We start from the raw sequence: 14,848 nt of genomic DNA, 5'->3' as shown, positions 1-14,848 counted from the left end.
CTTTAAATTCCAATACGGTTGTGTTTATTTGCTCTCTGGTTGCTGACTGTCACTCTGTCTTCACTTTCAGCCAGGCCAGCCCAAATGCCTTGTGTAGCCTGGAATTAATTGCCCATCAAGCACAACAGTTCCCTCACACTCTTTTTGCAAGAACGAACTCTCACTCACAACACCTATTCCCCAAACAAGCCCGGTGAACTGCAGCCAAGCCACAAACCTCCCTTGGTTCCAAGCAACCCCCCGAGCCACAGGCAAAAAGTACATGATCAGCTTTCTCCTCACCACCGGGAACTCCATGAAATCTTCCCCGTGGCTTGGCTGCTTAAATCTTTTGCCATCACTGCTTTGATTTTCTTCCTTGCCTTTTCTGTTTTCCTAAATGATAGTAATTTAAAAATAGATAAATAAGCATAACGTGGTTTCATTGTTAATCCTACATGTAGCGGTTACTTTGTTGTTACTATTCATAAGTACCTTTGGGTTTTCATTCATTTGGATTTAGCAGCTTGATTTTTATCAAGAACACTTTGTTATACAGGGCAGCAGCATTTCAGGATCCTGTACAATAGTTGATATGTAATCCTTCTTGCAAGGTCAACGAGGAGTTAAAGTGCCGTGAGTTGAAAGCTCGGGGTAAGAAGCACGAGAACAGGCCTGACAATTCCAAGAAAATGCACAGTCTGTGTAAGATTTTTAAAGATTAAGATTAATTATGATTAAAGATTAAATCAAGTTATGTCAGGGTGATCTAGGCTGTAATTTATCACAGAAAGTTAGTGTCCTTCAGAGAACTAGAGTAATGTACTTAAGTTTTGGGTCATGTTACCTAACCTCATTATATCCATTATAATCCCATTATTAAATCAAATGTCAAATTGGAAGTATTTTGAGAATGTTTGGGATTTTTCTGGTAGTACAACTTTGGAGCTGAAACTTGTTTTTAATAACTGCAGTCTGTGAGCTCTACATTCAAAAAGAAGTTTGTACGTGTGTTGTAGTTGCTACCATAAAAGAGTAATATCCAATAAGAAGGGCTCTGAATCTGTTTTCTTTCACAGGTGGAATGAAAAAAATGAAACATTGGGCAAGGCCTTGCATTCTTTGCTTCCAGCATTTCTCCCATATGTTTCCCAGGCTGTGACATTTTGCAAAGTCATACTCTTTTATCTTCAATTAAGTTAATAGATAACAACTAGGTTCATATTTCACTCATATTTAAGTTTTCTACCCCGTACTGCTTATTTTGGTTTGAAGTAGGTCCAGATGCCATTTCTTATAAAAAAGCTTCAATTACTACTTTTGGAAAGACTACGTCCATAGAATGAAAGGCACCTTTTCCTAATGCTGACCTTCAACCTGTAGAGCACAAGCAGTGCCCGTTCTAGAGCTAACCCATCAACGTACAGAAGAGGAGGGAAAGCTGTTAGTTTCCATAAAGAGGCTAACCCTAGGATCTCATACTCTTTTAACACTGCAGATAACGCAAAATAAAGTCATTTCTCTCAGAAACAGTTAAAACAAAAATCAGGAAAAAGAAATATTTTGGAGCCGAGGATTTCTTTTGAAATTGTAATGTTAAATGTTGAAAAACTACTTTCATTAAAATCATTTAATAGCCATTTTATATCCGTTCTACTAATAACTATAAAAGATGCAAAACTCCTCAGCTGAGTTGTAACACCCAGTTTAAAAAAGTCAAGAGAAATATATAATAAACTATGGCATGCCATATTAATATTTTACAAAAGAAAATATAGCATGTAGTTGGGGGGGTTAAGTTTTAAACTCAACAAACGAAGTTAAAATATTCCTATTTAAGGATTTGTCAAGAATTTTCTGCCAGCAGAAGGCCAGTTCATGGAAGCCAAACTACTGGAACATATTAGTTTGAGTGAAACTTTTCTTGGAAAATGTATCTGAAGTTCAGAATACCATTTCTGAGGATTTCAATCCTTATATACCTCATATCAAGTGAGCATCAGACAGACACTAGGCAACAATTGCAGGATTTCAGGAACAGGGGTATATGTCTGTCTGTCTGTGCGTGCATCCATTCCACTAGAGAACGAGAATGTTTTGCTTGTTGGAGGGTTGGAGTTTGGTGCCCTGGAACATTTGTCATTTTTATGCTTTGATGAAATCTATCATGAGAAGGAAGTGTTGACTGTCTTATCTTTCCAATGATAAAGCACTGGTGTTCAATCAATTTCTCAGTCAGTTCAGAGCAGTTAGTAGTTCTTACCACTAACAAACTTCTATAGTACTGAAAGGGACAAATGAAGGAAGACACAGTAAAAAGCACTGGTGTTCAATCAATTTCTCAGAGTCAGTTCAGAGCAGTTAGTAGTTCTCACTAACAAACTTCTATAGTACTGAATGGGACAAATGAAGGAAGACACAGTAAGTAAAAGAATTAATTGTCGCCTTTGGGTTTACAGATCTCATACCAAAATCAGTAGGAGCAAAGGATTGACATTTCAGAGTATATTATGATCCAAACCCCCCATATCATCATTGCACATCAGCAAACTCTGTGGCTGAGTATGCCTCTCGCCTTTTCCCTCAGAGATCAGAGCCACAGAACACATGTTCTTGTGCAGTCCTTTATTGATATTAGTTAAAGAGAGTAAAGCGAGACCTGTGCAATTAGACAGAGGGGATAATCCTGTCACATTACTTCAGGCTTTTTTACATAATTAACCAAGAGAAAGAAGCACCTCAACTACATTTTACAGACTTTACTGCTGGCATAAGGAGCCTCAGTTGACTAGGCTGTGTGATTATTCTCCACGTTATCAGAGGTACATGAGATATCCAGAATCACAAACAGTCAGTCATTACTGTGGGAAAATACTCATTGTCTAAACCAAGGCTGTCATGTACCTTAAAAAGAGTGAATTTAATAAGGATTATCGTCTTGAGATTAGGCGATTTCTAAATTTTTCTGTGGGGTGGATAAAGCTATTTGCTATGCATCTTATGTGGAAAAGACAGTATTTTCCATTAGATCATGTACAGATTCCTTTAAAATGGTGCATGCATGGTTGTTTGAAATCTACGTAGCAAGGATAATGTGCCAGTAAAAAATATTTTTATTGCTGTAAAAGTGCAGCATGAAAAGAGGTTGATAAAAGAGTAGGTTTACTATTTGGGCATCATGGGAGTTATTTCACTGTGAAATACGGGTGAAAAATAAATGTGAAAGGAGACATAATCACCACTAACTAACATCAAATACTGTTTTTACAGAAATCAGAATTTAAATGGCCTGAATTACTGACATCAGAATTACTCTGAAACCTCTATTTGCTACATTTGGAGTAATAGCTGTTCCTTAAAATATTTCTGAAAAAGGAGTGTGACTAAGAAATCCTGAGAGCAGACTGCAGGCTAAGCTTACGCTCTTGGACTGCTTCCCTAACCTCACTTTTAAAGATGTCATTCAAGTCTTAAAAATCAGAGTACAAAACTAAATCATGCAGTGTGGCTGGTAATCGCTTCAGTGGTGAAATAAATTAATAGAAGATTTTGTGGAAGGCTTGAGGCTTTTGCTTTGCTTTGTTTTTCATGGCTAAAATCTTATCCTCAGAGATGCAATTCCTTTGCATATATAAATAGAAACAATCTGGTCCCACTCTTTCTACTGCAATTAGGGAAAAAGCAATCAGAATTTGTTAAACAGACTTCAGAAAGAGGGGAGTCTTGCGTCTTAGAAGACAGATGTTTTCTGATTAAGCTTTCTATCACGGTCTCATTTAGAAATTGTACAAGTCACAGATAACTTTAGCAAAGGTTACAGTTGGTGCAATTCCACTGCTTTGTTCAGTTCTCAATACCAGCTTTATTTAGTTTGTGAGATAGTGTTTAAAGAGTTTGAACCTTCTTAAGAGCGGAAGCAATGCTACTGTCCTCAGAAGAACTCCTTGGTGTACTGCAAACCTAAATACTAAGAGTCTAAAGTTTTCCCAAAGTGTCATCTTGCTACTTCTCTGGTTATGCTATGCAAAAAGGGAGTGCTAAAAAAATAATAAATGTATTTTCAAGAGTACAGTCTCATTTACACAGAGGGTCATGTACCGACAGTTGTGTAGAGGTGGTGATGCTGGCTATAATTGTTGTTGCTTATACTTCCCACTACAAAATCTCTGTTTATTTGCTTGTAATTTAAGTAACTATTAATTTGTTAGGATAAAAAAAACCAAAAAAACAACTGTGTAAAGTGTATTTCCTAGGTTGAACTTTTCCCAAACCTAGGAAAAAAATTTCTATGTAGAAAAAACAGAAAGCAAAAATCCACGAAACTCTTCACCTCTCTTGCTCCCCAAGAGAAAAACAGAAAGACCATTTGGTCATAATTTAAATAATCTACATTTTGAAAGAGAAATAATGGCCTTTTACACTATCTGTTTGCTCAGTTGTGGGCATGAACATCTTTCCAAATGTTGCCAAATAGTAAGCACGTGAAAAAATGCAGCTGATTTCTTAGGACAAATGAAATTCCAAAGATCTGCCCCCAGCGAGTATGTGCCAACCTCTCAGAGTTTGAAGAACTGACAATAAAAGTATGTTTGGAAAAAAGATTAAAGATTATAACAGTATTGCAGTTATTCTTTGGGGAAGTGAGACATTCTGGGAAGAAAATATACTGTATATATTATACCTGATTCAACAAACACCCAGTCTTTGAAATCCTACAAATAGTTACAAATTCCAGTGAATGTTCCAGACATGGTAAGAATACCAAACTGGAAGATTGTGGGTTTTTATTAAATCATAGGTAGGTCTAGATTTAAAATAGATTTTGAATTCTAGCTTACCTTTGTTAGAGTTAGCTAAAACTTCTTACTTCTGTGGTAACTTTCCTTGCAGTACATTTCTAAGTATGTCTGACTGCTTATAGATTAATGGTGATCTAATGTGTGATGCCATGAGACTTCCTTTCCAGCGTCCAGGTCATCAGTCAGAAGAAATAAGGCTAAAAAAGGCTAAAATAACCTTTGGCATAACCTACAGCAACCTGAGACCTGATCTAGGACTGTACTACTATCTGAGGGTCTCCAAGGCTCCCTACAGTGAGAAAACAAATAACAAGTATTCTACACAACTCTGAGGCAGTCTTAGGATAACCATCTGTTCCCATTATTTATTACTGGTGTTGCAACAGTGCGTGAAAGTTCCAATCACAGAAGAGAACCCTAGGATTGTCCTACAGGCTGTATAAATGAAAAATGAAAATAAACCCTACATCAAGAATTTATGTCTGTCCTACTCTCAGGATCAGGTGCTTCCATGATAGGTATTTATGCACACGTGCACACACACGCTTGTCTACAACTTGCAAAAATATGTCTTTTCATCTACTTCTCAAAGCTGGTAATTTATCTTGATCTGAAACACAATGACAAAAATGAAGTTCATGGAGTTCCATATGCTTAATAAGAACAACCAGAAACTGCTGTGGAAATCAGTCTGCCAAAAACTGATTAGATGCTGTAATTGTGTATTGTTGCTCAGAGAGATTTTCACGAGGGAAAACTTGGTAAGATGAATTTTTCCAAGTTCCTGTGGTAAAAGCAGTAAGAAATATTAAATTCTTATGCGATGTGGTTAAGAAATTATTTTTTGTATTCTTAATTATACCCAACAATAGTCAGGTCTTAAATATAGTTAAATTTATTTAGGAATAAAGATTTAAAAAAAAAACAACAAACCAACAAGCAAACCTAAAGAAAGAACAGTGGCTTAGAGAAATTCTTTAATCTGAACATTTTCTGAGCAAGTGTCTACATTTTTTCCCCAAGATCTTTTGGTAGAATGACATTGCAAGCATTTAAATACAAACTGGGAAGAAGAGAAAATGAAACGATACAAGGGAAACATGTTCTGCATTTGAGAACACTTCTGGAGTGTTCTCAGACCGAAGAATGGGTATGAAATGATATTTAAATTGAGGATTAGTGACATGGCACCAGGTACCCCTGCAATCAGATACAGGCAATCTGGAAAATAAGTTTTGTGATAGATACAGAAGGTATTTTCCTTCATAATACCTTCCACACAGGAATGTAAATGTTCTCTCTAGCTTATTTACCATCTAGTTTCCATGGATAACACACCTCTCTCAAGATAATTCTGAGTTTTAGTGACAATAGAGAATAGGACTTGACAACATAGGAAGGGAGAGATTACCTAATTAAGTTACCGTGTACTATTTTGGAAGACTAACATCTTTCTGTTCTGCCTTTTTTCTATTGTATATACTTAGGAAAACATGGACACTTGATTTACTTTGGAGTTAGCACTTTCTTTCTCTGTTTGTCATCAGATTTTCTGCAGCTCTCCTTTTCATATCACTGGGTATCCTCCCTATAGTTTCCAGCTGATTGCCTAAATAAAAGATTCCAATTCAATTATCCAAGGGAAAAAAGTGCAACTTAACTTATGCGGAAACCAAACAAAAAGTTGCAGGAAAAACTTGATTGGAGGAACTATACACAGAGCAACCAAGCAATACTGACACAGTTACCAAACATCTATGTGCTCTGTTAGTTCAAGTTTCTCATTATTTTTTTCCTTTTTTTTTTTCTGTCCTAGTTGTGTTACTTAGGTGTTTTCGGTGTACTTGCTCTGATATTTGCGCTTTCACTCATTGATTTTTAATTGCCTTGCTTTCTTCCATTGTCTTTATTTGTTTTCTTCATTTCCTGTTTCTTTTTCCTGTATTGGCATTTCAGTAAATACAGAAGTTTGCAAATAAATATGTGAACAAAATAAACATTTGAAAATAAACAGTCCTGTAACACAAAATAAAATTAGTAATTGATAAGATTTGTGGTTCCACAGAAAATACTTTCTAGCTTTAATTTCCTGAAAATCATATGTTCATTTTAGTTATTCCTGTATTCCGTGTGGCTTAGTTCAAAATCCTTAGCTGAAGAGTTTAGGGCTTCTTGTGTTCAGCTAAGTCTAGAAAGAGTTTGAATGACCCAAATGCTTTAAGAGGCGACACTGAACTATCAGATTTCCAGGGCTGCTCTCATTATCCTAGATGCATAGGGGATTTGCAAGAAAGGTGGAGATGAAAATATCCAGAAAATATGCTGTTGCAGTCCTGCGGGGAACTTTGTGATGTTTGTGTCCACACAGGTTTCATTGACGGATCAGGAATTAAGTAGGAAATGTATTTTTGTAAGTGTATAAAAAACTTCTCTTTTTCAATGGATGAATTCATGGTTGCAGTTCTGATCATTGCACCACCAAAAAGTATAATTTTAAAAAGTACAAGGTAAAGTGAAAAAAGACAGGCAGATCTGTGGGTGGCTTTCATACAAAAGAAATTAAATGGGTCAGGACACTTCAGTTTCAAATCAGACAGCTAGAACAAGGTAATTAGTGAATGATTATCCTTTTTTTTTTTTTTTCTCCAAACACAGAAACTGGGAATCCTCCAATTAAATGACCAGGCTGTGAGTTTAAAGCATACAAAAAGTATATTTTCATTCAATGCAAAATTAAATTTTAGAGCTCGCTGCAACAGGGACTTTTAGGGGGCAAATGTTAATGTGGTTTGAGAACCATTAGTCAAACTCAAAGGAGATACATTTAATAATTACTGATGAACTCACTGGTTCTATCTGAATTTCTGGTTTGAGTAACCCCCAACCTGCTGACCGCAGAAGCTGAGGAGTTTGTGTGTCATGGAGTAGCAAATGTATCCACCCTCTTTCTCGACATAGTCCATCTCTCTAGGACAGCACAGTGAGCTAGATGAATCCCAACCGTTATGGACATGTAAATATTTTGCAGTATAAATAATCACAGCAAATTAAACAAGGAAATAAACACTCTGTTACTGGAACACAGTAAAATAACATTCTAGTTCTGAGCCTGAATTTGTGAACTATTTACTTCTTTTGGCATAGCAGCTAAGTTCTTTCAAACATACAGGAGCCACATTACAACACTGTTGTGCCACACAGATCTGGAATACAGAGAGCCAAAATTTCAGTGGAAGTTATCAGACAACCTGCCCCCAGAGCAGAACAGTAAGGATGAAGTCTTACATTTTGAAGCAGTGCTAAATGACTTGTGAATTTATTACCCAGCATTATTTATGCTCTTGGAATCCATAAGCCGTGCTGTGACTTCTGTGATCAGATCAGTTCCATGTTCATTTTGTAAATACTTTTATTTGAGAGGATCAGCAATTAAGAATCTGTGTTACCCAAAGCTATAATTATTGTAGCTTTACTGAATATAACGGAGATTACAGTTCAGATCAAACCGTTATGTTCAGCACACACATGAAACAATATAAAAGGTAATAACTTCAAATGATGAGGTTGCTCGTAAAAGAACAGCTTAAAAAGAGGACCTATGTCTAAGGCTCAGACTTATAATCCACACAGCTGATTTTGCACCTGGCTGGACATTAGGAGGGCTTACAGTAACTGAATACATATGCATTCTTAGCTCCAGCAAACACAAAGCACTAAGTAAGATTGCACAAGAAGTCTAAGCCTAGGCACATGGCTGCTGTTGCCTGGTCCTGCTCGCTGTTCTGTGCAACTGAGAAAAAAACAGCAAGGTCAGTGCATTTTATTGTTCAGAAATCGTTTTGGGTGCCAAAACTCAGATTCATGCTCTCCCCCTTGCTTTTGGCTCACCTTTGTGTCTAGAGACTGCTCTGTACACGAGTATGCATGTGGAAGTCAGGATGAGGCAGAAGAGAAAAGAAGGTGGCATCTCCTTTTCCTAAAGAATGGAGAGCAGAAGAAGAAAACCTTCCAAGTTCATGTCACAGAAGAGTTTGTCTCTCTCGACTTCCAATTCTCTCCTTTTGTCTCCTGGGGAAAGAAAAAAAAAAAAAAAAAAGATATTTTGTCCTGCTTTATCCATTCTCTTACAGCAGTTTGACTGCCCTCTGGCTCTTCTTTCCTCTGGGCTTGGAGGCCTGCCACATCACCTTGCTGAAGGTCACACACAAAAATAGGATGGTACTACCCATAGCATCTAGGCATCCATTCTGTTCCACCCTTACTCGGCTAAGCTGCTGCGCTCACAATCATCTTTTGGCTTAGGCTGAGGAAGTGCAATAACTTTTCATACATAAGTGTGGTTAGTTTTCCAAACATTCATAAAATAACATAGGAACTTTCCATACATGAATAGAGAAATGCTAGCTACACAATATAGATAAATAGCTTTTAAATGCCTGCTCTTTTTTTCAGGAGGATCTACTGATTCGTTTGATAGTATGGTTTTGTCTGTGCTTAGGATCTCTGGTTAGACTACCAGGCTGTAAGGCAGTATGCCCTATCAGCGTCACAAACAAACTGGTCACCTCTCACCAGAGACAAGAAAGGGCCATTGGCATATTAGCACCTTCCTCCCCTTTATCCCTTCTCCCCCACTCATGTTCATTAGTCATGATCATGCTTACAAGCCTTTATTCAAGTAACTATTGCTATAAAAACTGCTATATACTGATACATATATCTATAAAACCAGCCCTACACTATACTAATAGACAAATGAAAAGTAGAGATGTTTGTCACTGAAATAAAACAGCAATAAAGGCTTTTTTATCAGTTTTGGAACTGTCAGCTCTCGAGTTTCACTTGTAATGCATTCAGATTTTCTTATCAGGATACAAAACGAGCATATCAGCCTTGCTGGTGATTGAAGTCCCATTGATTCTGTTCCAGATGGCCTGTCCAGGCAAGAAAAGGACAGATAGCTTCAGACATTTCAATGGTAGGAACTAGCAAGAGAGCAGATTTTCTCCTGCAAGTGCTTTGTGTTTCTAATTTGCCTTTTTCCTGGAAACAATCTTTGTTGCTGCAAGACCAGTTAGGTCACAGTGAGCGTTCATTTAGTCCATTGCCCTTACAATGGACAGACTTTAGGTCTCAGATGATGGTTGAAACGTCTGTAAAAATCACAGTCTCTCAGATTAGTTTTTTTTGTTCTCTGATAAGATTATATTCCAGTCATTAAAAAGGCGCATGCGAGACAGGAAGAAACAAAAACATAGATCTCAGATTTATTTTTTTTTCTTTTTAAATCCTACTACCTAATCAACTTGTTCCTTCCAGGAATGCAGTCTTAGCTGTGGCAGTGAACTCAGAGAGGCTGGCACTTCTAAAAGTTATTCCAGAATTCTTATTCACAAAAAATTGCAGAACTAACAAGAGCTTAAGGATTTCCCTTTAATGATTTCACTACCAACCCATTATTTTATTACAATAAATTCCAGCCATAACTCAACAGTGCTTTTTTTTTCTGGAAAAAAAATGAAATCTGTACTTGTGTTTATCGTGAGCAAGTGTGAAGTGTTGTGAAAGTGCACATCAAACTGAGGTGCAGCTGTCACATCTTCATAATCCAACAAAGCTTTAAATCTGTTCCTCAGACACAAATTGTAGGGTAATTAGTTAATCCTTGTGTGGGTAGTTCAGCCTTCATAGGCTCCTTTTGCAGGCCACTAGCTTCTGGCCTGCAAAATGGGCATCATGGCATTGCTATAATGCACACAGAGACCTCCAGACGGAAAGGCATGGTATTAACTTATATTTCTAAATGTTTTATTGGGTGATGTTTAGCTGTCGTTTCCTAAATTATATAATAAATGTTGAATTCTTTTCTGCAAATATTGCATTTTGGGACATTACCTAGACATATGGCATTAGCTTTTCTGACAGGAAACCAGAAATGGGACTCGAGACTCTCTTAGCTGTTGTAACGTGCCACGGTTCCAGTAAGCCAAAGATCAATCAGCGTATACGACAGATTATAGAAGACAAACAGAAATCTACTCTTTAGCAAGCATCAATGTTTGCTGTTACCTCAGTTCATAAAACAATAAAATGTCGTGGTGGCTAAATAGAAGGGAATAGTCTTTAAAAATAAGAGAGAAGGGGCAAAATTGATCATCTTTATTTCAGAATATTTCCCAGTGAGAAAGAAAAAGACCTGCAATAGAGAAAGAACACATATTAGAAAGAAAAAGTTTAAAAAAAAAAGGTACTGTATGGCAAAAGGAGGGTGGATTCTTAAATAGAATCATTGTGCATATACTGCTGTAGTTTCCAGCAGAGATAAATAAAGCATTTTTCTGCAAAGTGTCAGGATAAATATGACATCCATTTTTCAATCTATGGAAATAGACTGGGTTCTTATATTAAAATATTAACTGAATGGTACTGAACCAACAAAAATATAGAAAAAAAGCTCTTGGTTACCGGAGAGCTGAAAAGAGAGCTGAAGGAGAGAACAGTCTGACTCTGTTACCTTATGCCATGTAGGTCAACAGGAAAGACAGAGAGACAGAGAGAAGTATTTAAATTAAAGGTTATTTTCACTCACCTTGCATAAATGCAAATCATACCTAGGTTATTTGCCTCTTCCATAAACAAGGCAATGAAGTTTCACATTTCTGGCTTTAGAATTCTGGAATACTTTAAGTATCTAACTTAGAATGAGATAAATAGCCTTCAGGAAATGTTTGGGTTTTTTTCTCTCTCTGTTTTTCTACTCACTGTAAAGCCTAGACAGTCCCCTCTTCAGAGTTCAGGGTTTTTACGTCTGTCATTTTTAGACTTTTCTAATAGATGGCCAGGGAACATCAGATTGTTTGGAAAGACTGAGGCAAGGATGAAACAAAATTCAAATCAGCCAAAATAAATTATATGTGTAATAGTTGAGACGGGCTGTATGTTGACTGAACTTCCTTTTAGGGCCAGTCCTATCAATAGAATGAGAACTTTCCTTCACCACATCTGCTTCTGATCCCATCATGTCCATTGATTGCTTTTGGTTGGCCTTTCTCACCTACCATTAGCATACTGCAGTACCATTTCTAAAAGCGTGTTCTATTTGCCACATATATTTTGTTGCATTTCAATTTCACGTTGCAGAGATCCTGTGAAAGAACATTGAATTCATGGTCACAGGTCACACTTCATAACCTGAAGATGCTCTTTAATGGACTACAAGGTGACTAAAGCATAAAAGACACTCTAAAAGCACTTTATGGGAGTTATTTGCAGCAAGCACCGGTTGTTAATGACCCAACACAAAATGTCATCTAGATTTCACATATTAATGATCCCTTGTAACCTAGGTAACTCATTTTAATTACATTTACAAGAACAGAATTGCCAGCTCTTTAAAATGAACCAGAAAGGTGATATTCTTAGTAATAAGCCAGCCCAAAAATTAACTATAAACTCCAATAACAGACAACGGACCTGAAAACTTGGATGGGTACATCATCATTAAAACTTGCAGGATTAAAAAAAAAAAAAAAAAGAAATATGCCTCTATTTTTCTTTAAAAATCTCAGATACACACTTTGGAAGATTAGAGTCCTTTGAAATATTCTAATATTTTAAGAGAGTAGGAGAGGAGACCATTTGAATTGAATTACAAAGGAATGATGTAGGTTGCCTTGTAAGCTGACCAAAAAATTATCTCTTATCAATATTTATTAGAATCATGTTGCTAATCCTAGTTCCAGGGAACTTTATGAGACTTTTGGAACATTTAGTCTATTTGTCATTCATATACCAATGCATTAAAATATGCTTATACATCCACCCACACGTATATTTGTTTCTAGTAAAGATCAAGTAAGTAGCTGGAGATACTGCATACACTAAGTAAGTGGTTAAATTCACTAGATTAGCCCCAAAACTTCAAGTCTGTTTTTTTCTGCTTCATAGTGTTAAAGACAGATTTCTCAGGCTTATTGTACTAATTACATTCTTATCAAACAGAAATTGAAATCTCATTGCAATTGTCATTTTTATAAGCAATGAAAACCAGAATTCTCATTGAAGAATTTTTTTTTTTTTATTAGGAAGGACCTTATTGCTGCCTTCAAATGTAAAAATAAAGTTCATCAAATCCCAGATATTCTAGACCTCCCTTTTCTCTTTAAAAAAATATGATAAAGTACTATACTGTGTTTTCTCATGTCTGTCTTTTGATTTTTTAAAAACTTCTTTCGGCACCATTCAGAGGGAGGAAAATCTCCCAAAATTTTTTCAGCAAAGTCATGTCATGAACAAAACACAATTGTCAACAGCTGAAAACCAGACAAAGGAATATTATTCCTGTTTTATAGATAGAAAAATCAGAGCAGAACTAAAAAATATATGCAAATATTCAAAAAAGAGACCAACCATAAGTTAATTCTTTTTTTTTTTCAATTTTAAAGGTGCTATCTGCTGACAAAGTAGATCATTCTCAATGCTTATGTACAACCCCTTTTTTCAAATAAATGGGTTGTGCTTACACCCTCCAACTAAATTGGAGGAAATTCTCAGAATACAGATAATCTTGTTATCTGTTAATTTATTTCTGGATTTGATTATTCCATGTCGTGTCTGAGTTATTTAAACGTAAAATCACTAGTATTACAAATGAATCCCCTACTTTTCACATATTTGTTATGTTTCTCTGAAAGATGAGACCATTTTTTCTGGAAAAGTTGCTGTGTGCTTGGGTTTGACAAGGATGAGTTTATTTCAGCTGCAAAGAGGACACAGGTAATCTGTTGATTTAAAAGTGGATAAACTGTACGGTCAAACATAGAAAGGATGGTGAAACGCTGTGAACACGTTCATTGGCAGGTGAATTCCAGGAAAATATTTGAAGTGTGGCGCTGGGGCTAGAGATGCACTAAAGCACTGGTTCAAGCAGCTACAGCACTTTCTGTGTACTTCTGTTGTTAAATGAAGTTAATGACAGGTAGTTAGGGTGCAATGCTTAACCTAAGCCCCAGCACTTCTGAAAAGTATAACCAAGTGGGTATAATAGAGAAGACTGCAAACTGGCACATAAACTTTGATGGTCAAGTTAACAAAGAGCACAAACACCGGTTATTATATGAAAATGGAAGATGCAATTAATGTTCCAGTGGCACAGAACAATTCCAGTAATTAAGAAAATCCTTCCGTGATTTTAAGGCATAATGCCAAATATCTTTCCTGTCTAGAAAGTTAGTTTGGGATGTTGCTTGTGCGTTGACCTTGGCTACTGGGCACTGAAATGCTTCTGATTTAGACAACCCAGGTTCCCCAGATTTATAGTTTTGTGTGTTGCTTGTTCTGAAGGTGGAGAGTTTGTGCAGAGCCAACAGTCCTCCAAAACAATCCAGTACACTCCCCCAGGTTTCAGCACCCCAATATTGCCTCAAACAACAGGGTGGATAAATTTGTGAATAGTTCAGAAGATCACTGAGGTTGTAAACCTGTTTCTCACTCAGTCAAGCCAATTATGCAGATTAATTCTGTAATGAAAATATAATACTAGCTTTCCCAAATATGAAAGGGATCAGATAACTTTTCTCTAACCATCCGTGAGAACTCTGAGAAGACCAGCAATACCATTCCTCAATCACGTGTGTTTAATTAGGTTACCCTTTCTGTAAATTCAGGCAGAACAAAAAATCATTCTGCCTGCTAAGAAGATTAAACATTACTCATAAAGGACCTTGTTAGCTAGGACTTCAAAACACTTTCACAAAGTTATTGCACATAATAAAAGATGCCACATTGGTTACACAACTGGGATATTAGGAAAATTAGCTTCTGTTTAATAAGCTTGCTTGAGTGTTTTTTTTCAAAACTGCTGAAATAAGCATAAATGTAGGTACTGTAAAAAGATATATTCCTACTCTTTTCTCATTTCCAAGTGTAAATCAACAAGAGGAACTACAGAGAAGTAATAGTCCCCCCCACCCCTGCCGAGTGAAGTGGATATATTTAACCTCTGCAGCAAAGTCCCTTTCAGCTGACTTTGGAAAGGCAACCAGGTTCTGTTACCCTGCTTGCACAATAGT

This window comes from Charadrius vociferus, unplaced genomic scaffold (assembly GCF_000708025.1).
Source record: "Charadrius vociferus isolate BGI_N301 unplaced genomic scaffold, ASM70802v2 scaffold75, whole genome shotgun sequence".
NCBI classification, from domain to species: domain Eukaryota; kingdom Metazoa; phylum Chordata; class Aves; order Charadriiformes; family Charadriidae; genus Charadrius; species Charadrius vociferus.
This window is presented reverse-complemented; position numbering follows the sequence as displayed.